General features: G+C 34.7%; 1 long non-coding RNA gene across 3 annotated transcripts in view; it reads left to right on the plus strand.

Moving 5' to 3' along the window:
• The window catches only part of LOC123289813 (uncharacterized), a 329,460-nt gene that overhangs the window by 127,150 nt on the left and 175,798 nt on the right, over positions 1-26,512 (plus strand). The window lies entirely within an intron of this gene.

The following is a 26,512-nucleotide window of genomic DNA, read 5'->3' on the forward strand; positions in this document are numbered from 1 at the left end:
AGGACACATCTGGTTAAGATTTCAGGAAAGGACAATTATCTTAATGCATTATGGCTTTTATGGAATAACATCAAGTGTTTCTTTAAGGCACTTATTATGTATTCACAGATTGGGGATATTTTGGAAGTCGAAGACAAAATCTTTACCCTTAAGAACATTATTGTTTGGCATGGCGACTTCACAATATACTAGAAAGAGCACGCTTTTGGAGTCACAAATACTAAGGGTCGATTCTTGGCTCAGACAATTCCTAGCTATAATATTTTGTGAAGTTACATTTTTCAGAGGCTCGGAGTCTTCACCTGAAAAAATCAGGATGAAATGACCTACCTTTCAGGATTATTGTTGTATTTCTTCTCAACCTCTTTTATTTTCTTCCCTGTATTGACTTGTAATCCAAACAAGAGGGCTTGTTCTATTCTTGGTCCATTATTTGCCTCTATGTTCACATTTGTGCTGGCCAATTACATCCACTCACAAAGTTCTTACTACTGTGTATTTACTGATGAATCCCAAGACTAAGTCACTAGGCTGCATGTCTTCTCGAGTTTGCAACTTCTTTCCCACTGGACATATTCACTTGGTTGCTCCCACAGTCACCTCATACTGAATCTGCACAATTCAGTTCCTCATCTCAGCTCGCTTCACTCCAAAACTTTTTCTCCATACTACCAACACCTGCATCATCACTTTACCTGGAAAATCTCTCCAAATCAAATTTTATCCCTGACAGTTCTGGTACCCTACTTATTCTCCTTATCCAACGTGATTTCATGGAACATGTAAATGTCATTCATCAGTATAGTCACCCATGTTAACTAGAAATCAGACCATCACACTCCCGGTTAAAACTTTCAAAATGCCCTGCTTCTCAGAGTACATTTATTGTCACTTAGTTTGGCATATAATGCCTTGTATGGGCGGGTCGCTACTTACATTAATAGCTCTAGATGTTCTTCCTCTCTCTTTCACAATCTAGTAACATCAAGTTTATAGAATTACTTTGTTTCTTATCACAGGCCACACCGTTTTCCTACCTGCACGTGTGCTTGTGCTTTTACTTCTACTTGGGATATCCTGCTCTGGATTTTTTTTTTACTAACCCTCTGGGGTTCAATTAAAGCACCTTCTCATTCAGGAAGCCTTCTCTGAACCTCCAACTTGAACTTCTCTCTCCTCCTTTTAGCACCTATCACATTCTAATGAAACGATTTGCTTATACACCTACTCTCACCCAAATCCACCCCCCCGCCCACCACATATGTGATTATGGTATTTGAAGGGCAGTTCTCTGTCTCTTATTTTATGTCCACTCAGCATCTAGCAGACTTCCCAACAGTAATTGGTAGCACTAGGACACCAAGAAATAATAGAGTGAGAAGTGGCTGCAGTGAGGAGCTTTATCCAACCCTACCTCCATGAATTGCTCTCAAAAATCACCCCAATAAATATATCAACTAAGTAAAAACAGTTGTTTACTAGATAATAGTAAATTATAGATAAATCCCTTAGCCTTCAACTTCCAACCAGAATGTCACTCACACCCTTTGGATATAGAAATTGCGGAGCTATATGACTGAATTTTGATTATGATAATTACTTAAACTGAAACCAAACTCTTTGAGTTGCTTTTTTTTTAAAAATCTTAGCTACTTTTATTATAATTATCATACTGATATTTACCATTGTTTCAATGCACAAATTATTCATTTATTTATTTTGTGAAGAAGATTGGCTCTGAGCTGACATCTGTTGCCAATCTTCCTCTTTTTGCTTGAGAAAGATTGTTGCTGAGCTAACATCTGTGCCAATCTTCCTCTGTTTTTTGTGGGGGTGCCACCACAGTGTGGCCCAGGGATATGTCTGCGCCCAGGATCCAAACCTGCGAACTTCCCAAGCCTCTGAAGTGGAGCCTGCAAACTTAACCACCATGCCACCAGGCCAGACTCACAAATTATTTTTAATCACAAACTTTTGAAGGCAAGGAACAGAGACTATAAAAATAAGAAATTTTTCCACACGCAACACTTAGCTATTTCAGACAACATATTCCTGAAGATATTTCCTCCCTTCATTATTTAAATAATGCTCTGCCACCATCAAAATGCTCTATCACTTACAAATAAGATAATAAGACCAAAATGGGAGAAAAATGAGTAGCTTAACAGTCTCACAACTCTAAACTTAAATTACTTCCTGCTAATCTTATCATTTATTTATGTCTATTTTTACACAATTAAACCTTATTCTAGAAAAAATTAATAAACATCTGTTGCTATAATCTTAAATAAAGTGTTTATATTCATAATGTCTGAATTAAAATCTATTTTGGTGCAATGTGCTTGTTTATAAAGAGGAGAACGAAAATAACTTCTTTTTTTTCAGTTGCTTTTTAACATCTCATCAAAGAAAGCTTTTCAAAGCTTCAATACTTTCCAATGGGTTATTTACTTTGCTAAGTAAGAGTATCTTTACAAAGCCTGCTGCATTTTTTTAAATAGCTCAAAATGGCCTTCCTACTTGCATTGAGCTCATCTTCAGCTATTGTTAGGGAGGTACCTATTTGTAGAAGGACAGGGCTCAACCAAGGATGTGATTCAGACACCTCAACACTCCAATTATAAGAAGATGTCAAATAGAATCACCATACCAATTACTTGGAAAAAAGGAACAGAACTATTTTAACCACAGGAAAGAACAAAAGAGAAAGTAATTATTATGGTCCGATCTTACCTATCTTGGTTGTAAAGAACAATTCGCTAACTGCTGTGAGACAGGGTGACTTGTTTACCTCACTCTTAATGGGAACATGTTAGTATATCAGAATCGTTACCAAAGAACACAATCCTAGTGATACTGAAAGAAATGACCATTTAGTGACATTAATGACTCTCTTGAAGGCACAATTATTGGATTTCAACAAACAAATCATTAGAGATGATCATAAAAATCATAAAGTATTAATTTATGTAGATAATTTTGATCATTTCTCACTAAAAATATTACTTCCTTGTTTAACTTTTAGATATAACATTCATCAATAGCTATGCTTTTTAAAATCCGGCCTTAAATTAAAATAAGGATGAGACCATTTGTTAAAAAAACAAGACATTATTCTACATACCATGGAAAGATTTTGAATTTCCTTCATTTCTGAAAAATGAAAAAGTGATTTAAAATGTCAGGCTTTAGATGTATGAACAAGCTTCTCATAATCCATCATCGAAAATAAATGACTTTATTAAGGAATTTTGTGAATGCAGACAAGCTAAAATCATGTTTCATAAATGAAAGGGTTTATGCTAAAGTGTTAACCTGTCCTAAGCTCAAAATAACTTTTAAAGATGTATATGTGGGCTATTGCTTCTTGTTTAGTGCTACCAAAGTGGCTTCATATTTTCAAACTCTGCTCCCAAGACTTACTCCAGTTTCCATTAAAGTCTTTTGGCCAGTTAAATAAAATTGATGAGAATCTATAGAAACAGTATTGATGAAGGAAAAAAAAAGTTACTGAGCAGTATATAGAGAGTATATAGAGGGTGATCCTAAGTGGAGGGAGGTGGTAAACGTGTACACACGTAATCTGAATTAAAGGAGACTCCCATGTTTTATGTTATACATGTTAATGGTGTTTCAATTTTTTTAAAGGATCAACCTAAATTACTTCTGAAATTAGAAAAAACCCATATTTTTTAAAAAAGAGAGATCAATACCTATGTAAACATTAAAATTCACTACTTCTCAGTGAGATTTCCTTGAACCTTGTCTAAAATTCACCCCTTTTACATGTCCTTCCTTCCTTGCTTCATATTTTTCTCCTTAGCACCATGCCCAAACTAAAAAATACTATACACTTTGCATTTTTAGTCACGTTTATTTTCTGGCTTCTCTTTAAGAATATAACTCCAGGAAGGTAGAGATTTTTATCTACTTGTTCGCTATTGAATCTCTAGCACCAAAATATTTGCGTATATTAAGTGGGTGCTTAATGAATATGTACAGTTTTATTCATTAATTTATACAAAATATGTATATATGTATACTAATATATGAATGTACATATTACACAGAAAGAGTCATGGTCTCCTTCTTTTGTCTAGTCCTCTAACTGCCTTTTAAAGAAGAGGAAAAAGAGGTACAAAAAACAAAAGCTTCCAAAGCTCGTGTAGAATGCAGTCTGTTTATGTAAATAACTGCTGTTTTTAGGACACATGACAAAGTTGAAAGAGTGCTCTGTGAGAACATTTCAGAAGTAATCTTTGAAACAACGCAAGAACAAATGAGGCATTCGATATATTTATGATTGTAGGCATAATTGTTGCTACCAAGTATGCATATATCTGAGTTTTCAAAATTCATTTCATTTCTATTACAGTCTTTGAAAATAAAGCAATTTTCTATGATGCAGTATTTGCATCCTGCTGAGGATGAATGCGTATCCAGAATGAAAACCATGCCAAAGATAAGGAAAGTTGCCCTCTGTCAGAATCTTGAGACTTTTGAAATTAAACAACAGAATTAGTTGATTCACAAATATTCTTTATGTGCCAACAGAATTAAAAGTTTGTGATAAGTTTCTTGAAGTCAGAATCATATGCTGACCTTTATATATGTATGTGAAGAAAATGCTACCTGGTTATCCCCCCTTGCTAGAGCATATAATTTGAATAGTTTAACAACAAATTAAGAACCAGCTAAATATAAGACACCATGGTGAATCCTAGGGAGGAGTACAAAGATGAGAACCATATGATCTCTTCCCAGTAATACCACCACCACTACCATCCACAACAGCCGCCATTTATTGAGTGCCCTCCATATGCCAGACACTATATGAGGCATGATATTTTTACATATGATGAGTTCTTGAAATATCCCTTTTGGACAATGTAAAGAGAAATTGAGATTCAGAGAGGTTAAGTAATTTGTTTCAAAACTACGTGATATTAGTCACCTCTATCAGAACTGCTTCCTCATCCAAAACAGATATGAGTTATGCTTGCCATGTTTATAATATGTAGTCCTTTCTTAGCTACAGTTTGGTGGATCAGAAATAGACACTGAAATCCATCTGGTGGATTAATACTCTATTATGAATTTGAAATTGGTATTGAGAGATTCCAGTTCATTTTCCCAGAATACTCAAACTCACCTGAAATAAAGTCAGGATCTATTGGATGACACTTCATCTGCAAGGCGAAGCAAAAAGTGCAAATCTGTAAGAAGAATGGAGGAAGAAAGTAAAACAAAGGAGAAGTGAGCTACCTTTTGAGGGGATTTTAATTTCCTTTGAGAGTATTTTAAGGTACATTTGATTACTTGGGTACTTTCTTATTTTGAGATAGAACCAAGAAAACTGCGGAGAAGTTTGGAACATCTGTAACCGTGTGGTAGTAATTTACTAGTATACAAACCAAGCTTTCAGCCTAGTGTGCTATTGCTTTTATATCTAATTATTGGTTATTTTAATAAGGAATTAATTCATTTAGTATGCTCACACACTTTTCTCTATGTTGATATATGTTCATGATGATTGCTAGTTTTCTTTTTTTAATTTACCAGATAAAGGCATTTATGAACACTGAACAGATCATTATATATCAAATTAGGATCTGCTTTCTAGCATATTATTTTAATATTATGTCATTTTTGATTCAACACTAACATATGTATAACTTATCCATTCTCTTATGAAATAGAGAAGTTTTTATAATGCTGAACCCACGGATCTATCATAAATTAGTGGCTAAAAGATATATTAAGAAAGATATATTTGGGAAGGAGTAAATAGCCATGTATTTCTGTTGACAGGAAAATTTAGTACAACAAAAATGCTTTTAAATTACAGTTTTATTACATATATATTCTCACAATACATATGGGAGAAAATGGTGTAGTTGAAACTCACACTATTACCTATTGTTTACTACTACTATTATTAATACTGTTACTACTAAAATTATTGCTACCACCACTACTACTTCTATGGCTAACATTTATATAATGTTTACCACGTCAGCACTGTCACAAAAATTAACTCAGAGCTCTGGAAATAAGATCAGATGCTAGTTCATGTAGTTCACATTTAGAATTGGTAATATATTATCTTTGATTTGGGCAAGCCATTGAAATTATTTGAGAAAAATCTGCCTTATTGCTATGATTTCAGACGTTTTATAACAATTAAATGAGATGAAGCACATGAAAGTGCTTCCTGAAATGCACACATTATACAGATTTGGTTATTTATACTCTAAGGCTCTAAGTAAATGCCTACTATTGGGGTTTATTAATTTTAATTAATAGTAAGAAAGTTACACTACTGATCGTTAGGAAGTTGTACACTAATCATATAAATTATCCTCCAGTAATCAATTACGAATAGAAATTTCTGCCATTTCTGTCTTCCAGTGTGTTTATTTTTCATTCACCAAAATGATCAGGTAATCACTCTGGCTACATATTGAATAACTACTATCATTTTAATATCTTTTATGTATGTGATAGCATATTTGAATCTCCATCTCTAGCAGTCTACTCATAGTTGACATTTGGTTTAACGGATCCCTGAGTTTCTTCAATATGTTTCACATCTATTCACATGAAATGAGCAGCTCTGTTCCATAATTAATGATGCAATATACTCCTTTTAAATAAGGATTTTATCAGCCTATATAACTAATGACAGAGTCACCTAAATGACCAGTTGGCATCATTAAATTTACCAACTACTGTGCTATCATCAATTCCAATTAAATCCTAACTATGTCTCTCACCAACATGTAAACACATTTTCTAATTGGGAAGCACCATCATGAGTAAATTTAATGGTGCCAAGTTGGCTGTTTAAGTGATTTAGTAGTTTAGTGGGAAATCATTTGGCTTTGAAGGTATTTCTTTTTCTATTTCTCACATTTGCTGCAGTTGGGAATATCCATGTGAGAAAGATTGCTGGAGAAACTGATTCGAGCCTCATATAAAGCAAATTATTACATTTAGCAAGGATTATAGGTGTTTTCTGAGCGAGTGTGTTAGCACAGCAGCTGAGTTGAAGTTATAAAATCCCAAAGGGAGATATTGGATAGTCAATATGAGTATGGGGGACAAGTAAAATTATCAGGAGTTTGACTGGCAACTGATCCTGGAGAAATTATTTTTCTGGGGTATCAAAAAAAGTTGGGGCAGCCATCTGACCTTTTCTTATTTGCTTTTTTATCCTCAGCACCTGGAATACTGTCACACACCTAACAGAGGTTTGTTGAATGAGTGAATGAACCACAGAGGTAGCTCAGTAGCAGTATCATTTTCAGTGTTTAAGCATCTAAGTAGAGGCTTGTCAATAAAAATAATAACATCTAATATTTATTGAGCTAATTATGTTCTGAGACCAGAAGAAGAATGTTTCACATGTTGTATATTTTGATGTTCACAATAACCGAAAATAGAATCAGCCAGGATTTTGGACAGAAACCAGAAACTGTTCTAGATATTTGAAATAAAAAAGAAGAAGTTAAATGTAAGGAATTATGTTATTCAAAACATTGTAAGTTTGAGATGTGGACTCCAAGATGGCCCTCAGGAACGACTCCAAGCCTATCACAGAACTTGACCACCAAAGCAGTTACAGCTCTGCCACAGCTGCCTTCCACAGGCTCCAGGCCAGAGACTTAACACAGATATCTCCACATCTTTACTTGGCAGCAAAAAACAGCCAAAGCAGCTGGAAGATAGCCTCTGCTACATTTATGCTTTCCAAGTCTCAGAGAAGTGTATTTAATTTATAGTGAGTAATTTTTTCATCCAGGACTTCAGCTGCGAGGAAGAAATATTGTTTTTAGCTTTTTAGCCTCTTCTTATAGGAAAGAATGTGAGAAGTAGGTAAAAAAAGATTCTGAGTGCCATCAAATATATATATCAAGGACTTGATTATTCCCATATCCAGATATGGTGATTATGAGTCAAATAGTTTAGATAACTCATCCGTGATCGTGATCACAGAACTAGCATGCAGTGAAGCAAGGATTCAAATCCAAGTGTGTTAATTAGCATATGCTAGGATAAGATGTAGAAAGAATAACATGAACGTTTTAAAATTTCAAAGGCTTATATTAACAGTATAAATTTTCTTCCTCATTCTGCAATGGCCACATCCTGGAGTATTTAGGTCATAGTGACAGAAGAAAAAAAGAATGTGGTGAATACAAAGTTCTCTCTTAAGCTTCTGCCCAGAAGTGACACACTTTATTTTCTCTCGTATTTCATCGACCAAAGCAAATCCCAAGGCCACATCTCAGTTCACTAGCATAGGGTTGGGGGAGTGTAGAAATCTCCCTCAGCAAGGGGAGCCAAATAGTTGTGAGCAAAATAGTCTATCACGGCAGATCTATCTAGCTGTAAGCACTATGTTCTTATCTACTGAAAATCTTTTCTTATCCCCTAAGGACACTGTGAAAAAGATCCAGATAGTGGAAATCCTGGCTTCATAGAGAGAGACCCAGTTTGCTACTGACTATTTCATTCTGGTCTCAAACTTTTGCAGTTAGGTGCTGTCGGCAGCTAATTTCTTTGCTCTTGGGGCCAGTTTTTTTCTCACAAGACTCTCTTGGGACAATTAGGGCAGGAGATGGAGATAAGGCTAAGTTGATTTGAGAGAAATGAAGATGCTTATTTTCTGATGCCTTATATTTCCCTATCTATATGCAACATTGCGTTTGATGAACTGAGGGGTGACTAGCAGGGCCATTCCAAGCAATTTTCCTGTTTTTAATTGTCATAACAACTTATGATGTAGGTAGTACTATCAATCTCAAATTTTAGATAATAAAACTGAGGTACAGAAAAATTAAGCAACTTGCCCAAAGTCACCCAAGGCTGTGTCGGTGCTTATATTCAAACCCTTCAATCTTGCTTCTAAGCTCAGAGTCTTAATATAACTATGCTTTACTGCTTTTCCTTGTACCAGGAATTGTTCTAGGTCTAGGTTCTGGGGATCCAATGATGGGCAAACAAACAGGTTCTGTGCCCTCATAGAACTAGTCTGGAAAGGAGGGTGTGTGTGTATGTATATACATATACCTGTATATATGTATATACATGTAGACATACACGACATATATTGTCATGTATATATATTACAGAATCACAGAATCATATAATTATAACTTAGGATTTGAAGGAAAATGTAGAGTATCTGAAACTATAAAACAGAACAGACAGGACTTAAAAATTTGTGAGTCATTGAAGGTTTCTCTGTAAAACTAAAGTTTGAGCTAAGAGTTAAATGACAAGTTTATTAAGTAAAGAGAATCTAGACATGAATACTTTAGCCAGAGGAAACAGCAGTTGCAAAGGCTCAGAAACTGGAAGAAACAATAAATTTTAGGTACTGAATAAAGGCCTATATGAATGGTGTGTAAAAATAGTGAGGATGATAGGAGATGAAGCTGGAAACAGGGCAGGGCCCATATATCATCTTGCTGGAGCTTGCAAGCCAAATAAAGGATTTTGGTCTCTATTTTAGGAGTAACAGAAATCCACTGAAGGACTTTGAGCTGGGAATGCCATCATTTTAGATTTTCATTTCATGTTCATTACGATCTTTCAAAATATTGATTTATTTACTTGCCCAATTTTCACGCGTCTCAGAATTGATGAAAGCACCTCTACCCAGAATATTGAGCTCTATCAGGAGAAGTCATTGTGTGCTGTGTGTGGTGGGGAGGATGTGGCAAACCAAAAGTACAATATCACACCATGGAAGGCTGATGAAAAAGATGTGGACACTGGCAGATCAGGCACCAGTGAATATGTGTGGGGTCCATGATGTCACAGAGAGAATCACCAGAAAGGATTTCACATTAAGCCTCATGCAGCCATCCTAGAATTATAAATAGAGCAATGAGGGAAAAACAGGTGTTAGGTGTTAGTTTGATCAAACTCCTAACAGACTTAACCATTAGCAGTTTGATCAAAGCAGGGATTAATTTTTCTAAAGTAGCACAAATACTTAAGAAAAGATTTGGTGGGGAGGAACCAGAGTCAACACTTTTAGCTAAAAGACACAGGCCTTCTTCACAGAAAGAATTATTGAGTGGATTGTTAGAATCAGGCCTCAACTGTTAAATCTGGAGTAGAGACTGCCCTGATTTGATTTTTGTGAACACACCAAGCATATCCTTGCCTATTGTTCTTCACAGAAACTATGTTTTCAGCTTGGGTTATTTTCAACCATCTTCTCCTCTGAATTTTGGTTGCCAATAAGATAAGATAAAATAACTTGTTTTGTTTGTTCTTTTTAGCTGAGGAAAAAAAGTGAAGTTATTGGAAAATAAAATTCAAGGAATGATTATAAAGTCAAGACACCCAAAAGGCGTGATAGCAGTTAAGTCTTAGGAACACATAGAGGTTAGGAATCAGACACCACCAGGATTTAGCTTCATTTTTTTTACCATCACTGCTTTCTGCTTTGCAGACTGGCTTTCTTAACTTGGCAGGAAACATGGCCAACAGCCATAGTTTATTATACTTCCATCCAGTTTCAACTACTGGAAAAATGCTTCCTTTCACTACTTTTTGATAGCAAATCCCAAAATTTGGGGGAAGAAACTCATCCCAGGTTGGGTCAGGTGCTACCAAGTGTGACCAGGGAATCACAGATCATAATGTGAGTCACAAAAGCCCATGTAAATGGTATTTTTGGTGAAGGATATTTCCGTTATGAGGAAAAGAGGAGCTCCTGGTCATAAAAATACATGATTTCTAGGACCGGCCCGGTGGTGCTGAGGTTAAGGGCACACGTTCTGCTTCAGCGGCCCAGGGTTCGCCAGTTCGGATTCCGGGTGCAGACATGGCACCGCCTGGCAAGCCATGCTGTGGTAGGCATCCCACATATAAAAAGTAGAGGAAAATGGGCATGAATGCCAGCTCAGGGCCAGTCTTTCTCAGCAAAAAGAGGAGGATTGGCAGTAGATGTTAGCCCAGGGCTAACTTCCTCAAAATAAATAAATAAATAAATAAATAAATAAAGTTTTTCTTTAAGAAAAAAAAATACACGATTTTCCATTTGTCCAGGATAACTATTTTTCATCCTTCATGTATTTGCTAAAACATATTATCTCTTTCTTGACCGTCAAGATTAGGATACATGAATCTTCTATTACTCCTCTACTTACCCCATCATAGTAAACACAAAAATATATTCTACTTGCTTGTTTCTTTATCTGTATGCTTTACAAAATGATAAGTTCCTTGAGGGCAGAGACTTCACTTTGATAATATAACAGCACAAAGACTGGCACATGATATAACGATAATAAGAATTGATCTCTATTCTAATTTTTGCAGGCACTGTGAAGATAAATTTTTATGTGGATTATCGCATTTATTCTTGACGATAACCCTATGAATCAGTCAGCGTTATTATCTCCATTCAACATAGGGGAGATTTAGACTTTGAGAGGGTCTGAAGCTCAAGGTCATGACTTAAGCATGTTAGAGCCGGCATTTGAATCCAAGTAGTCTGACACTGGCATGCTTAGTTTTAATCATGATGTTAAAACTGCATTTTTTTTCAGTTTTAAGAAACATGAAAATTATATGACATAAATCTGAAACGTTTCATTTTGTTTTATGAAAGCTTTAATAATGAAAATTTATTATTTATTCAGAGAAGAGAACTTGATTAGCTCTAAAAGATTGATGGGTAATGGCATCTGTATAGACAAAGGAAATAAAGAAAATAATTCTTTTCATAATAAGGACAGGGAAACAAAGTAACATGAAAGGAGTTAACTCTTTTTTTTAAGTTTAACTATGTCAGTCACCGTGCTAGAAATTTAAACACATATTTCCCCTAATCTTCCCAACAAAACTGTTGACTAAATGATGGTTAAATTGATGCTGAGATAGACATAGTAACAAGTCTAAAAGAATAGAGCTTTTAAAAGATGATATTGGGATTATATACACATTTTGCCATATGATAATGATAATTCATAATCAGTTCACTAGACCATATTAATTATGGAAATATAAGATACATTTATATGCAGAGCTCAAATGGACAGGATAATTTCACTTTGTAACCATAATGTTAGATAACATTTATATAGTAAATCTTACTGTATTTTGGCCAAAATACTTTATAGATAAAATGTGTATCTCCATAATCATGTATTTATAAGCTCTATTGATTACAGAGTTAGAATAGATATATTTGCAGTGCTAATGGTTATCTCCAGGAATAGGCATAGCAAAAGTTTTAACATTTTTTGCTCACTTAAATTGTAAATATATGAAAGAATTATCTTAGTGTAGTATTGATACAATAACTCATGTTATGATAATACAACTTAAAAGTTATACATATTTTTGAAGCATGAATGTAGCAAGTTGCCAAAATCATCATAATCTCTGTGACTGGAGGACAAAATAATTTGGATTAGTAACCCATACATCATGAAATATACCCAGCACTTAGTCTGATTCGTAAATAAATTCCTCTCTTAGAATGTTCTATGTCATTGCTATAAATTTATAGCTCTTTCTGAATTTATAATTATCAGATAATGAAATAAAACTAACTGGATTTGGATTATTTTGGTAGCATTTTACCACAACGAGGTCAAAAATTTTGTAGAAGCTTTTTAAATTGATGTAATCTAACTGGAAATATTAAAATTAGAATTTTAGGTTTTGATAAGATATATGGAAACTGAAATACAGAAAGGCTTATATTATTTTTAAAAACACATCTAGCACACAATTTTAGAATTAAAAAAGGAGATGAATTATATTTCTACTGAAAATACTATGAAAAAATATACTGATAATATTTAGATCCAGGGCCATAAATTCATAATTCACACAATATATGTGTCCATGCTGGGGCCGGCCCGGTGGCCGAATGGTTAAGTTCGCGTGCTCCGCTTCGGTGGCCCAGAGTTTTACCAGTTCAGATCCTGGGCACGGACCTGGCACTGCTTGTCAAGACATGCTGAGACAGCATCTCACATAGCACAACTGGAAGGACCTACAACTAGAATATACAACTATGTACTGGGGGGCTTTGGGGTGAAGACGAAGGAAAAAAAAGAAGAAGAAGATTGGCAACAGATGTTAGCTCAGGTGCCAATCTTTAAAAAAAAAAAATGTGGCCATACTCATTCAGGTTCACTCGAAGATTCTACAAATATTCATTCTCCCAGTCTTTAAAAAAATTCAGAATCTACTAAAACTATCTATGGTAGAATTGCTAGAAGCTTTCTATAGCTTTTGACTTTAAAATATGCTGAATTTTAGACTTTAAGACATATCCTATGTACACCTACAAATTGCCTGATTATTGGCATGGCAAAGGATATAATACTAGCCACTTCTCTGCAGACGCTAAGCCTGAGAAGTTTTTTCCACCCATTGTTGATTTCACAAGGCAATGTATGCTCAAAGTTCCATTCAGACTAAATATTATCACTAGTCTATTTTATAAAAATAAACATAATGCCAAGTACTAGCAGCTACTTGTAGGGTTAGGCCCTTCTCATAACAACATAACACTACAATCTTTATTCTTAAAAATACCTGTCATGGATATAGAAAACTCTATGCCTTCCTTTCTAAAAACCCTCTGAATGACTAATGGCCTAACATTGGTTTATATCAAGACTTTCACTTTCAAATGCTTCCATAAGACTGGCAGGTTAATAGTAATGCAAATAAGTGAAGCGGCTAGCTGTTAGAGAACATGGGGAAAGAGGAGTGGGTGTGGGTGATCCTGGCAAGTTGAAGAGTTAATTCTTTATTAAACGGGGATATCAGCATTCTACTCCAGTCAATTTTGTTACTGAGAGGATTTGGAAACCCACATTAGCTGTGAACTTTCTTGATTTTTCTAATACAGAGTAGAACTCACAAAATATACCTATAGGCCACTAGTTTGCAAACCTTGATTTATATCCCGTCAGTTAAGAATAAAAATACTAAGATGCTCATAGTCATCTCCAAATTGAATCCACAGATTTGAAACTAGGAACAAGAGGGAAGGTGGAAGGGGCAGAAGGAGACACAATCATTTTCTTATTTCAGCATGTTAGAATTATTTGTATTCTATTGGACTCTCTGCAATTAAAATCTCAAAGAATGTTTTTTTTAAAGAAATGATTAATGCCTGAACATCTGGTAAGTATTAGACATTTTACCTCTTTTAACAAGATTTTTGCTTATGTTGTTGAATTCCGTGGTCAGTTTCCTCTTGTATCGAGTTATCATTTTTGGGGACAATTGAGAAAATAAATAGCTCTGAGAGGACTCTTAACATAGAGTTGGGCTTAGGATGCTCCTCTCAGGGACAGAACACAAATACAATATAACCTCCCTGTAGGCTTTTATCTAATTAGAGCAGCAAATTCGGTTTGCCATTTGCTGCCTTGGGAACAAAACAAACAGAGATATGCTGATATAGGATGAGCATATTTATTTTTCCAGTGTGTGATAAAGGGAAGCAACTGCTAGGCTATATGGTTTCTCTGCCCAACAATTTGATAACAACACATTCAGCTGGTTATACTGGAGAACCATGGAAGACCCTGAAGTATTAAATATCTTCAAATGTACTCATAGAAACTTAGACAAGGAAAAGATTTAAAGTCACCCTCCAGAGACAACTATGCTTTTTCACCTTCAAAGGTAATTTTCTTGATACTAACACTAAGATTATTACATTAAGTTAGGCTTTAGACGTTTGCTTTTTCTAAATGCATGGCATATTGAGTCAAAAAACAACTAAAACAATGAGAGAAAGAAAGGGAGAGGGAAAAAAAGAAAGAGTGCAAGAAAAGAGAAAGAAGAAAAGAATAGGGAGAAAGACAGAACGGAGATTGAATAATTCATCACATAATTTTATTGAAAACCTATTCTTTACAAAGCACTCTGTTAGGCATGATTAAATGTTATCCTGTAAGATTCCCTGTTATGGAATGAATATAGCCTAAGTTACAGGATAAACTTTTAAGTAATAATGAATATCTTTGTGTGGGTCAAGCTATGTAGATTATTTGGGGACTCCTCTTCTGAAAGTAATGTACATACCCAGAACCTGTCACTGTTAATTATTTCTGTGGAAAGGAAAAACATATATAATCCTATAATAATGGGAGTGAAAATTTATCATATTGCCACAAAGGAAAACTGACTGGTAATGAAGACTACTAAGTACAAATTATTAGCCACATTCCATGGACTCAAAATGTTCTTTGCATAAACGCATTATGGTGGAAATTGATTATACACTCCCATTTTCAGAGCTATAAAAAGAACACAAAAACATTAACCTATGTACACATTGAAATTTTTTCTTTATACATTTAGGTCTGATAAATGTATTTATAGTACCAAAAATAATACCTAGTAACAATGTTTAGTACTAGAATCTTCTTTATTGATAATGCATTGGAGATATCATGAGAACAGTACATGCCTTGTGATTCCTGTAAGGTCACATGGACCTGGGTTTGGCCTACTATTTAGCTACTACAGTGATGTGTTAAAAAAGCTTGGGGCTATAGGAAGAGACAGATTTGCAATGTTAAAAACATAGTTGAAGTTTTTATTTATGAAGCCCTCATTTTATAAGTTTAGCAGTAATTGGATGTTGTTGGGACTGGAATGTTAATGTAGCATTTATTAGAATTAGATTTGCATGCACTATGCTTTAATGTTATTAAAAGATGAAACACAATAATTTATAAATTGTTGGACAAATAATAAAATTCCTTTCTTTTCAGTTCTTTCCCAGTCTTGACATATGATCAAATGCTTTATGTGGCTATTTGATGCAGCATTATTGGCTTCTAAACACATTTTACCTCTGGGATCATAAAGCAAGCACATTTACCTATTTTAAGGTGCATTGTCTGTTAAGTTGAACACCTCTTTTTTACTAGTCAGATGTAAACTGATACCAAGCATCTCTGTTAAAGTGTATATGCTTATCAGGCTATATATTGCTGTTTCAATACACAGTCATGGAGCCTGCCATAGAGCAGTCTACAAGTTTTACTCATGTGTTACTGTGTCAGTAAATACTTTAAGCACATTCACATATCCACCGCAATACCACTATATAAAATGGACGTTATAAAACCAAATATAAATTTAGGAATTAAAATTCTTAAGCCATAACTGAAATAAAATTTCTTGAATTAATTTAATTTAATTACAGTAAAAAACTTTTCTCTGATTAGACATGATGATATATGTGTCATTTTATGAATCTGGTTTATTATTTTATGGTACAGTAATTCTAAGATTTAGTTCCAAATTTAGTTTATCTGTATATCTCATTTTAATGGCTGTCATAACTAAAAAGAATACTTCACAAAAATAACAGATCCAAATGGAAGAAACGTATCCTTGGCTGTGTAACTAAATCACAATACTCAGTTTTTAATTCCATCCTCCAGTTATGCAAAAATTTTTCTCAAAATTTAGTTAGTATCTTTTCTTAAAATTAAATTTTAGAACTTATAATTCAATTTGAAGTCAATGAATTTAATGGTTTTAATAAATGAGTTGAAAACTTAATGACACTCATCTTTTAAATATTTTTATACAAGTTAGAATATTTTATTTCTATTTTTCTATGTTTGAAGGTTGGAGATATTTTACAATTAACACAAAGTATTTTTAAGAATAAAATTGTGTAATGATGAAAATACGTCCAAATATTTTTTTTGAATTTTCCCCTATACCTCATGCTAAGTACAACTAAAACTCCTGGATTTTACATATAAAATAAGTGTAAGATTGTTAAAGGTGGAGAGAAAGTGGACTGTCTTGGGGCCTTGCTACCTGAGAAAAAACACAACAGAGAGTTTCTGAATTTTCTTTTTGCCTCATATATCCAAGACTTACCCTGGAAGAAGGTGGCAATCTGGAAACACCAATAGGTACTGATAATCTCCCTGCCAAAAGTCTGCTCTTTTTAGCAAGGGGACCAGGAAAAGGGCAGGCTAGCAAGACAAAACTTTTAGACAAAAATGCCCCTACTCCAGCCAAACACCACAGAAAGCATTGTGTTACCATCACCATCCATGCCAACGAAGGAAAAGTGGGAGCCTAGACTTCCACCTTGTGAGGCTATAATGAGGTGCCCAACATCCACATCAGGGAAATAAGAGAGAAGGCCAAGTAGAGTGCTAGGACTTTCAGTCATGCAATATTGAGGCCATCCTCTCACATTGTCTCTGGAGAACTCATGAGGATCCTGATCCCCAGGGGTGCCCCACCTGGCAGTACCAAGGAGTGATATCAGAGGTAGTAGAGAGTGAAGATATTCACTATGGACCAATGATAATGAGATCACGCCCACGACAGTGTCAGTAGAGACTATCTGGGGAACTGGAACATCTTCTTCCACTCAGCAATGACAATGAGACCCTGCACCAAGTGTCAGCAGAGGCTGAATGGATAATGTAGACTTGTAGATCCATCCAGCGATAACAAGGTATCTTCAGAAAAAGCTAACTAACATAGAAGGCTTAAGAAAGATCCAAAGTCTCAGAACATAACATAAAAATGTTCAGGTTTCAATCAAAATCACTCCTCATACCAAGAATCAGGAAGATCTCAAATGAATGAAAAAGACAATAAATAGATGCCCAAACTGAAATGACAGAGATGTTAAAATTATCTGACAAAGATTTTAAAGCAGCCGTGACAATAATGCTCCAACAAGGAATTACAAACACACTTGACAAAAAGGAAAAAATAGAAAGTTCTAGGAAAAAAGCATAGAAATAAAAGATATAAAGAAGAGTCACATGGAAATAGTAGAACAGAAAAATACAATAATTGAAATAAAAAGATCAACAGATGGGCTCAAGAGCAGAATGGAGAAGTCAGAGGGAAAAATCAGTACACTGGAAGATAAACAATAGAAATTACCTAACCTGAAAAACAGGGTGAAAATAGACAGGAAAAAAATGTCCTGTGTGCACACCTGACCAACGTCTCACCCCACTACAGAGGCCCCACACACTCTGCCAAGGCAGATTGCCCTTTGCACATACGTCTTGCCTCTCAGAGGCAGACCCACTCTTCCTGCTGCAGAGGTCCCACTCACCCAGCCTATGTAGGCCCACAAGTTGCCTGAGGGCCTGCTGTTGGGTAGGGCAGTCCTAGAGTGGGCTGCCTATCTTGGCTGAACTGTATTAAGTCAATGTTCCAGTGGGTGGGGCAGACCCCTGAGCTAACAGCTCAGGGGAAGTATTCCAATGTGTCTGCCAGTGTCTGTGTCAGTATGCCTGTACTAGATCACAATGATGGCTGCTGCCAATATCTCAGTCTCTGGGGAGGTGCTCTCAGCCTGGGGAGGTCTTGCTTCTCACCCAAATGCACCCAGAGCCCATCAAGTCAGTCTCTTCACCAAAGGACTGTGCACCTTTCTTTCTGCAGATTTTAGATTGCTTGCTGGAACAGGTGAATCTGTGCATGGGCCTTTTAAGAACAGGATTTTCTTTCTCTCATGTCCAATAGCTTTCTTGGGGTGTTCCGCATTGTTGTTAACAGTCAGCAAAGCCAGATATTATGACACTTGTCTCCATTGTGAGAGTTCAAAAGCTGCTTATTGTGTCAAAGCTCTCCCACTCAGGTCCCCTGCTCCTCCGGGGAAGCCTTCGTAACTTAAGACCACTCCTGGCCATGAAGTGCCGCAGATAAAATGCGGCTTTTTCCTCTTCAGAAAGGAATTTCTCCTCATCCACCTCAGTCAGCCCTGTCCCTTGTTGTGGGGGCTCTTTTTATCCAGCTTTCAGTTCTCTCTTAGGGGTAATTGCTCCAAAATCAGTTGTAAATTTGTTGTGTCTGTGGGAGGAGGTGAGTTCAGAGTCCTCCTATGCTGCCATCTTGATACCGAATGATCCTTTAGGAATAAAGTGGAAGTCAAGACATTCTCAGAGGAAAGAAATAGAAAGATTTTCTCCAGAAGACCTACTCTAAAGGAATGGTTAAAAGAAATTCTTTAAATAGAAAGGAACAAAAGAAGAAAACTTGGAATATCAGGAAAGGAAAAATAAAAAGATAAGTAATTTTGCAGTAGTTTTCCCATCTCCTCTTGAGCCTTCTAAATTACATTTGATGGTTCAAGCAATAATTTAAAGACTGTCCAATATGGTTCAAAATGTATGAAGAGAAATATTTAAGATATTTGCATTAAAAATAAGAGAGGGTAAAGGGATGTAAACAGAGGTAAGATTTTGATACTTCACTAGAACTGGTAAACTGATGACATTAGTAAACTCTAATATCATATTAAACATTATATATATACATATATATATATATGTAGTGTAATACCTAGAGTAATCCTAAAAAAGCTAGACAAAGAGATTCACTCAGAAACACTACAGATAAATCAAAGTGTATATCAAGAAAATTCCTGCCACAAGAAAGCAGGAAAATAAAATAGAGAGAAATAAACAAAAAAGAACCAACAGAAAACAAAAAATGAAATTGCACACTTACCTGCTAATATATCAATAATCACATTAAAATATATGATCAAAATGCATCAATGAAAGGACAGAGATTGGCAAAGTGAATGAAAAATCATGACCCAACTATTTACTGTCTATAAAAAAACTCACTTCAAATATAACGACATAAGCAGGCTGAAAGCAAAAGGATGAAAAATATCATGAAAACAATAATTTTGAAAAGTAGTGATGGCTAAGCCAGCCCTGATGGTTTAGTGGTTAAAGTTTGGTTCACTCCACTTTGGAAGCCCAGGTTCAGTTCTCAGGCACAGAAGCATACCACTAGTCTGTCAGTGTCCATGCTGTGGTGGTAGCCCACATCAAAGAACCAGAAGAATTTCTAACTATGCACAACTATGTACTGGGGCTCTCTGCAGGAAAAAGGAAGAAAAAGTAGAAAGATTGACAACAGATGTTAGCCTAGGCAAATCTTCTCCTGCAAAACAAAATATGTAGTAATGGGTATACAATTATCATACAAGGTAGACTTAAGAGCAAAGAAAATAACCAAAGACAGAGTGGGACATTGTATAATAATAATGCACCAAGAAGACATAGAAATCCTAAATGTATATGTACCCAACAACAGAGACGCAAAATATATGAAGCTAAAACTGATAGAATTAAAGAAAAAATAGAAAATCCATAATTACAGTTGGAGGTTTCAACACCCCTTTCACAACAATTCATAGAATAGATAGAAAACTAACAAGAATATAAAACTCAATAACACCATCAACCAACAGTTATGGAACACTCCAACCAGCAACACAAGAATACGTTCTTTTCAAGTGCTCACGGAATATATACCAAGATATATCATATCCTGGGCCATAAAATAAACCACATTAAATTTTAAAGAACTGATATCAGACACAATGTGTTCTCCAACCACAGTGGAATCATATTGGAAATCAGTAAGAAAGATAAGAAGGAAATTTCCAAACTCTTAGAAACTGAACAATACACTTCTAAATAATTGATAGGTCAGAAAGGAAGTCTCAGGGGAATCAGAAAATACATGAAACTGAATGACAATGAAAATTCAACATATCGAAATTTGTGGCATGTAACTAAAGGAGTGTTGAGAGGAAAATTTATAGCATCCTATGTTCACATTAGAAAAAAGGAAAATTCTCAAATCAATAACCTTAGTTTCCACCTTAAGAAAAAGAAGAGCAAAATAAACCCAAGGCAAGCAGAAAGAAGGAAATAATAAAGATAAGAGTAGAAATCAGTGAAATTGAAAACTGAAAAACAGTAGAGAAAATCTTTGAAACAAAGAGCTGGTTCTTTGAAAAGAACAATGAAATTGACCCACCTCTCCTAGCACAACTGATGGAGAGACAGAGAGAGGGAAAAACACGAATTTCCAATATCAGAAATGAAACAGGGGATATTATTACAGATGCTGCAGAAACCAAAATGATAATTAGGAATACTATTGTCTTAGTCCAGTTTGGTAAAAAAATACCATAGAATGGGTGGCTTTAAACAATAGACACTTTTCTCACTGTTCTGAAGTCTGAGAAGTCCAAGATCAAGGCACCAACAGATTCAGTGTCTGGCACATAACATGCACAAGGTAAATCAACAAGTAAAACGGTCAGGTATCCAGGAGATCCCATTAAGTCCTTTTAAGTAATTTCAACATGCATAAAAAAATGCATAGTTGAAGGTTTAATTTATTTGAGATATGTGTTAAGTACGTATTTTTGAAAGAACTTTGAGAATATTAGTGATTAGGAAAACTCAGTAGATGAGAATGTTATTAACTCTGAGGAGCCTCAAGTAATTTTTTGAGAGTGCACACTTACCTGGAAAGTACATGCTAGGAAAGGATAATCTACCATATACTTCATTTTTGTCTTCATTTTCCTTAGACCAGAAATAACTATTTATCTAGTTCACAAATTGAGTTGAATTTTACAAGTCAAGAGAAAATATCTTCATCACCCCTTAGTGAACGCTAAGCTTTAAATATAATGAGGATAAAGTTAAGCCCAACAATTGGATTGATTGGTTGTTTTGTTACCCAATGGGATTGGATTGACCCCTCTACTCATGCTAGGTGTTGAGCTAAGTGAGAGCGTGCAGGCAGAGTAGGAGCTAAACGAGTCCGTAACCTGAAAAAGTATTTAATGCAGAGTGTAAATCTTGCACCCAAGTATTTACTGAGAAAACCAGGAGGGTGTTGATGCAGAGGAGAACTGTGTGCCACCTAATACTGCAAAAGGTCTTCTAGCACTAAGTACCTCATGTTGCAGTCAAGGATCCTGATTCAAACTATCGATTGTTGTTAAACAACCACTCTGTAAGATAGGAAAAGCAAATATCTATTTTATATAAGAGGAAACTGAGTCAACAGAAAATCAGAGTTTTGTCTAAGGTCAAATATTGATTTACTTCTTGAGTCATGATTGAAATGAGCTTTCTGCACTCCCAGCTCACCATTCTTTCTTTCACATTATGTTTAATATCAATAGATATGATGACAGTCATATGATGAACCTATGCTTTTGCTCAAATGATTAAATTAATGTAAAATTTGTGTACAGTATAAATATTTTTCTTTGTTGAAATGAAAGATGCTGACCTAAATAATGATGACCCTGACTTTTTGTTATAATTATTCCTTTATAGTAGACGTGATTTAGCTTATTACTCAGCATAATAAGCAGACCATTAAATATTGTAAATAAGTGAATTTAAATAAATTGTTATTTATTCATGTTTCATTGGGCTAGTTTATTAGCTTTATTAACAAAGAAAATTTGTAATAATGGTTAAGGAGAATGTATGTAACCTAATTCTTCACCATGAATATTTAACTGATGTTTTAATCAAATATTTTGATTTAATGACAAAAATAATTCAGGGTAAATGTGTAATTATTTTATAAATAAACAGATGAAAAGTAAATATGATTTTAAGTGTCTTGTTTTAAAAATATGTAATTGAGTGGACTTCTGATTAATTTGTGTATTAAAAAATACACTCAAACGTACAAAGAAATGACAGAAGGCAAATGAACAGAAAACAGTAAGAGAAGAACCTGCAGATACTTGAAAATTTATGGAAAGAATGCTGTGAAATGGGTTGTAGGATGAGAAATCCGCAGTTTTCTCATTATTGATCCTACCCAAATTTATGTAGGTGAAGAGAGGACAGGACGTGAAAAACACTTCAATTATTAGTGAAAAAATTCTAAGGACCTTCATCTTTTAGCATCGTAGGTTGCACATAATATCATTCAATCAATAAACTGTTTTATCAACTCTCTTAGCATGAAACCTTCAAATGATGTTTTTTTTCGAGGAAGATTAGCCCTGAGCTAACATCTGCTGCCAATCCTCCTCTTTTTGCTGAGGAAGACTGGCCCTGAGCTCACATCCATTCCCATCTTCCTCTACTTCATATGTGGGACCCCAGTCACAGCATGGCTTGCCAAACAGCACTATGTCTGTACCCAGGATCCGCACCAGCGAACCTGGGACCACTGAAGCAGAATGTGCAAGCTTAACCACTGCACCACAGGGCCAGGCCCACCTTCAACTGATTTTTTAAAAATAAATAAAATAAAAAATGAATTGATTGTATAAATAGTGTAAATTTCTGATAAAGGAGCACCAAGTTGAGTTGAACTGAAACATCTCAATTAATGAAAAAAAAAACACAATAGCTTACTGAAATACTGGAAAATCATTGCAGACTATAGAATGTCTTGTCCAACCAGCCCCAGATTAGGTACTGTGGACAACTTAAAAAACTAATGTGTTATAGAATAAGTTAGAGAAAAGATTAGGTTTTTCTCACAGTTAAAATAAGGGCACTGAAAAATGTTTTGTAGTTAAGTAGAGTAATTATTATAAAAAGTAACCCTTAAGTTTACCTAAACTCTTTCTGAAACACGTATCTTCCTTTTGAATTTATTTTGAGATGTTTTTTGTGTATGTTTGGTTATTCTTGTTTTGATACTTCAATTACTTCCTATCATTCCTGTTTCAATATAAGATATCCAATATCAATTTATTGTTTTTCATATGGTGGGACAAAACTGAAAACATATTAAAGAGGGTGAATATTGGGGCCAGCCTGGTGGTGCAGTGGTTAAGTTCCCACGTTCCTCTTCTCCGTGGCCTGGGGTTCACCGGTTTGGATCCCGGTTGCAGACATGGCACCACTTGGCGTCCCACATATAAAGTAGAGGAAGATGGGCACAGATGTTAGCTCAGGGTCAGGATTCCTCAGCAAAAAGAGGAGGATTGGCAGTAGTTAGGTCAGGGCTAATCTTCCTCAAAAAAAAAAAGGGGGTGAATATTAATTTAAGGAATACTTTTTGGTGATCCTCTTTATACTTTTTCATTTAAACTAACCGATTATATAAAAATATTTCTACTTTAGAAAGTCACTTCTGAATAATCTATTCCCAACTATTAGGAGAAAGTGTTAAGCTCTATATTATCTTGTTGTTCAGCACATCATCTTTTTGTTAATGATGCTGTGTAAAGCTATGATGCTATTTATTGATGCTGTGTAAAGTTGGAGTTTTATTTTCCTCAACTCTCATTGGCAGAAATTTTCTTTACCCATTTAAGCCTATTTTTTTATCATTAATTGAGAAGTAAAGAGAAACTACAAAATATTGCAATATTGATTATGCAGTTTTCCTAAGTTGTATTTTACATGTTAGTGGAATATTTCAGACACTTTGTGAGAAATTACCAGGGTTTCTTAACCAGATTTTTATGGATAGAATTAACAGATTACTAAACGCAGATGAGAAAAATATTACATCTTTATTTTTACCAATTTCTAATTAAAAACTAGCATTTCGTTTAATTATAAATGTAGACAACAAACCATGGCAGTGTTAGAAGTACCTGTGTCTTCTGTATCACGTGATTGTGGCAGATATCTCCAAGTGCTATGTCTGAACACCATATATTCACAATGCTTTACCTCATTGAAATCTTCCACTCTTCAGATACTAATGCCTTGTCGAGTAGGCAGGGCTACTGTTGAGCAACTCCTCATCTAGAGCATCTTCCACAATTCCAGGTTCTCACATTAAAGATCCAGATGTCTAGGTTTCTTTCCTCTATTCTGTATCTTCCTCTGTTAATTGATATGTAGAAAAAGATGAGTCATTGTCTTTGCATATCAATTTTTTTCAAGCCTGGATAATTCAAATGAGGACTACTCTTACTCTTTGTAAGAAATTTTGTAACATGGATGGCTATGGCTGCTACAAATATAGTCTGGGAGAATTCAAATATGTCTAACTGTTGAGAAAACTCTTTATTTTTAAGTTAATACTCTGTGCATTTGGGTTTATTTTTTCAACTTTATTGAGGATGATTGACAAATAATCAGTGTGCATATTTAAGGTGTACTTTGTGATGTTTTGATATACGTATATATAGTGAAATGATGCCCCCGATCAAACTAATCTACCTATCCATCACCACACATATTTACCTTTTGTGTGTGTGTGTGTGGTGAGAACTATATTTAATAATAATGTATTGTACACTTGAAATGTTCTAAAAAATATATCTTGAGAAAATTCTTTTTGAGTTTTCTTTAAAGTAACAAAAATTTTTTGCTAACAGATTGGCTATGATATGAATTATTTATCTTGCTGGAAGTTCTAAGGGTTCCTTATATTTTAGTCCTGGCTCCCCTTTTTGTTCACCATCTATGTTATGAAATAAAGGATTTCATATTCAACATAATATAGAAATATTGTCTTTGTATTATAATTTTGTGAAAATATTACACATTTAAAAAATAACTTTGTAAAAGAATCTCCAAAGGATATCAAAAATCAAAATTATTATTTATAGGAAGTCCCAAAACATATTTCTTTGCCCAACCCCTCCATCCTAACAATACAATTTCACTTATGTTGAGCCTTATGTGGTTTTTGTCAGTGTTACATAATTTTGGAAAGAATAATGTAACTAAATGCGGGTCATCTTATCTAAATATCACCAGCTGTGTACTTAACAACCTCAGTTTCAAGGAGGCAGGAATAATGAAAAATGCATTGAAATTATAAAACTATTCTGGAAAGTAATACTATTAGAAGACTATTTGAACGAGTTAATCATTTTGAAATCTCGATGCAATGTGGTTGATATAATAAATAACAAAAGATGAAAGAATATGATACAGTGATAAATGATAATATGTTGGGAATTTTAAAAGATACAGGGAAATAACAAGATTTTCCCAAAGTTTGAGCTTTAAGCATATATAGGTTTTATTGGGTCTGGTTAAAATATATTGAACTATTATTCTGATATAAGGGCCTGCTGTTTACTTTAAGACAGTTCTTTAAGAGTAAGAAGCATAAGGTTGACATCTAATAACCATTCATCAAGTTCTAATGTGACTATCATTAAAACAGACTTACTTTTTGGTATATGTGGGTTAATGATTCAATCAGTTTCAATTACCAAAGCCTGTCAGGCAACCAATCAAACATGTGGGAAGGACATTCTTATTTCATTCCTAAAAATTTTATCTAGGAGTCAGGGCTCAAAGGAAAAAATTTAGTTTGTTCAGATCCTAGGTAAGCAAAATGATACAATGCATATATAAATACTGAAGACAGTATAGATTCCCAACATTATTTGGCATATTTGATAATGCACTAGTAGATTACTTAGCATAATGCAAGACTAATTCTTTCAAATTATTGATGAGGTAAAAGACCAATGGTATAAAGGAAATAAGAGTTGGATCAGAAAACAGAAGAATGGAGTTCCAATCCCAGCTCTGTTTAACTCTGCGACAAGGACAAGTGCATTTAGGATTAGTATATTTACCTGTCTGGACTTTGGTTCACTCAAAGAGAGAGAGAGATTGTGTGTGTGTGTGTGTGATATAATAAATGTGTTCTTATTCTTTTTCCATCAATGTCCTCTTAAAGTATCTGATAAAAAATATTTAGGCTATCTAAATAAATGCATCTA

Source organism: Equus asinus, chromosome 9, assembly GCF_041296235.1.
Source record: "Equus asinus isolate D_3611 breed Donkey chromosome 9, EquAss-T2T_v2, whole genome shotgun sequence".
NCBI classification, from domain to species: domain Eukaryota; kingdom Metazoa; phylum Chordata; class Mammalia; order Perissodactyla; family Equidae; genus Equus; species Equus asinus.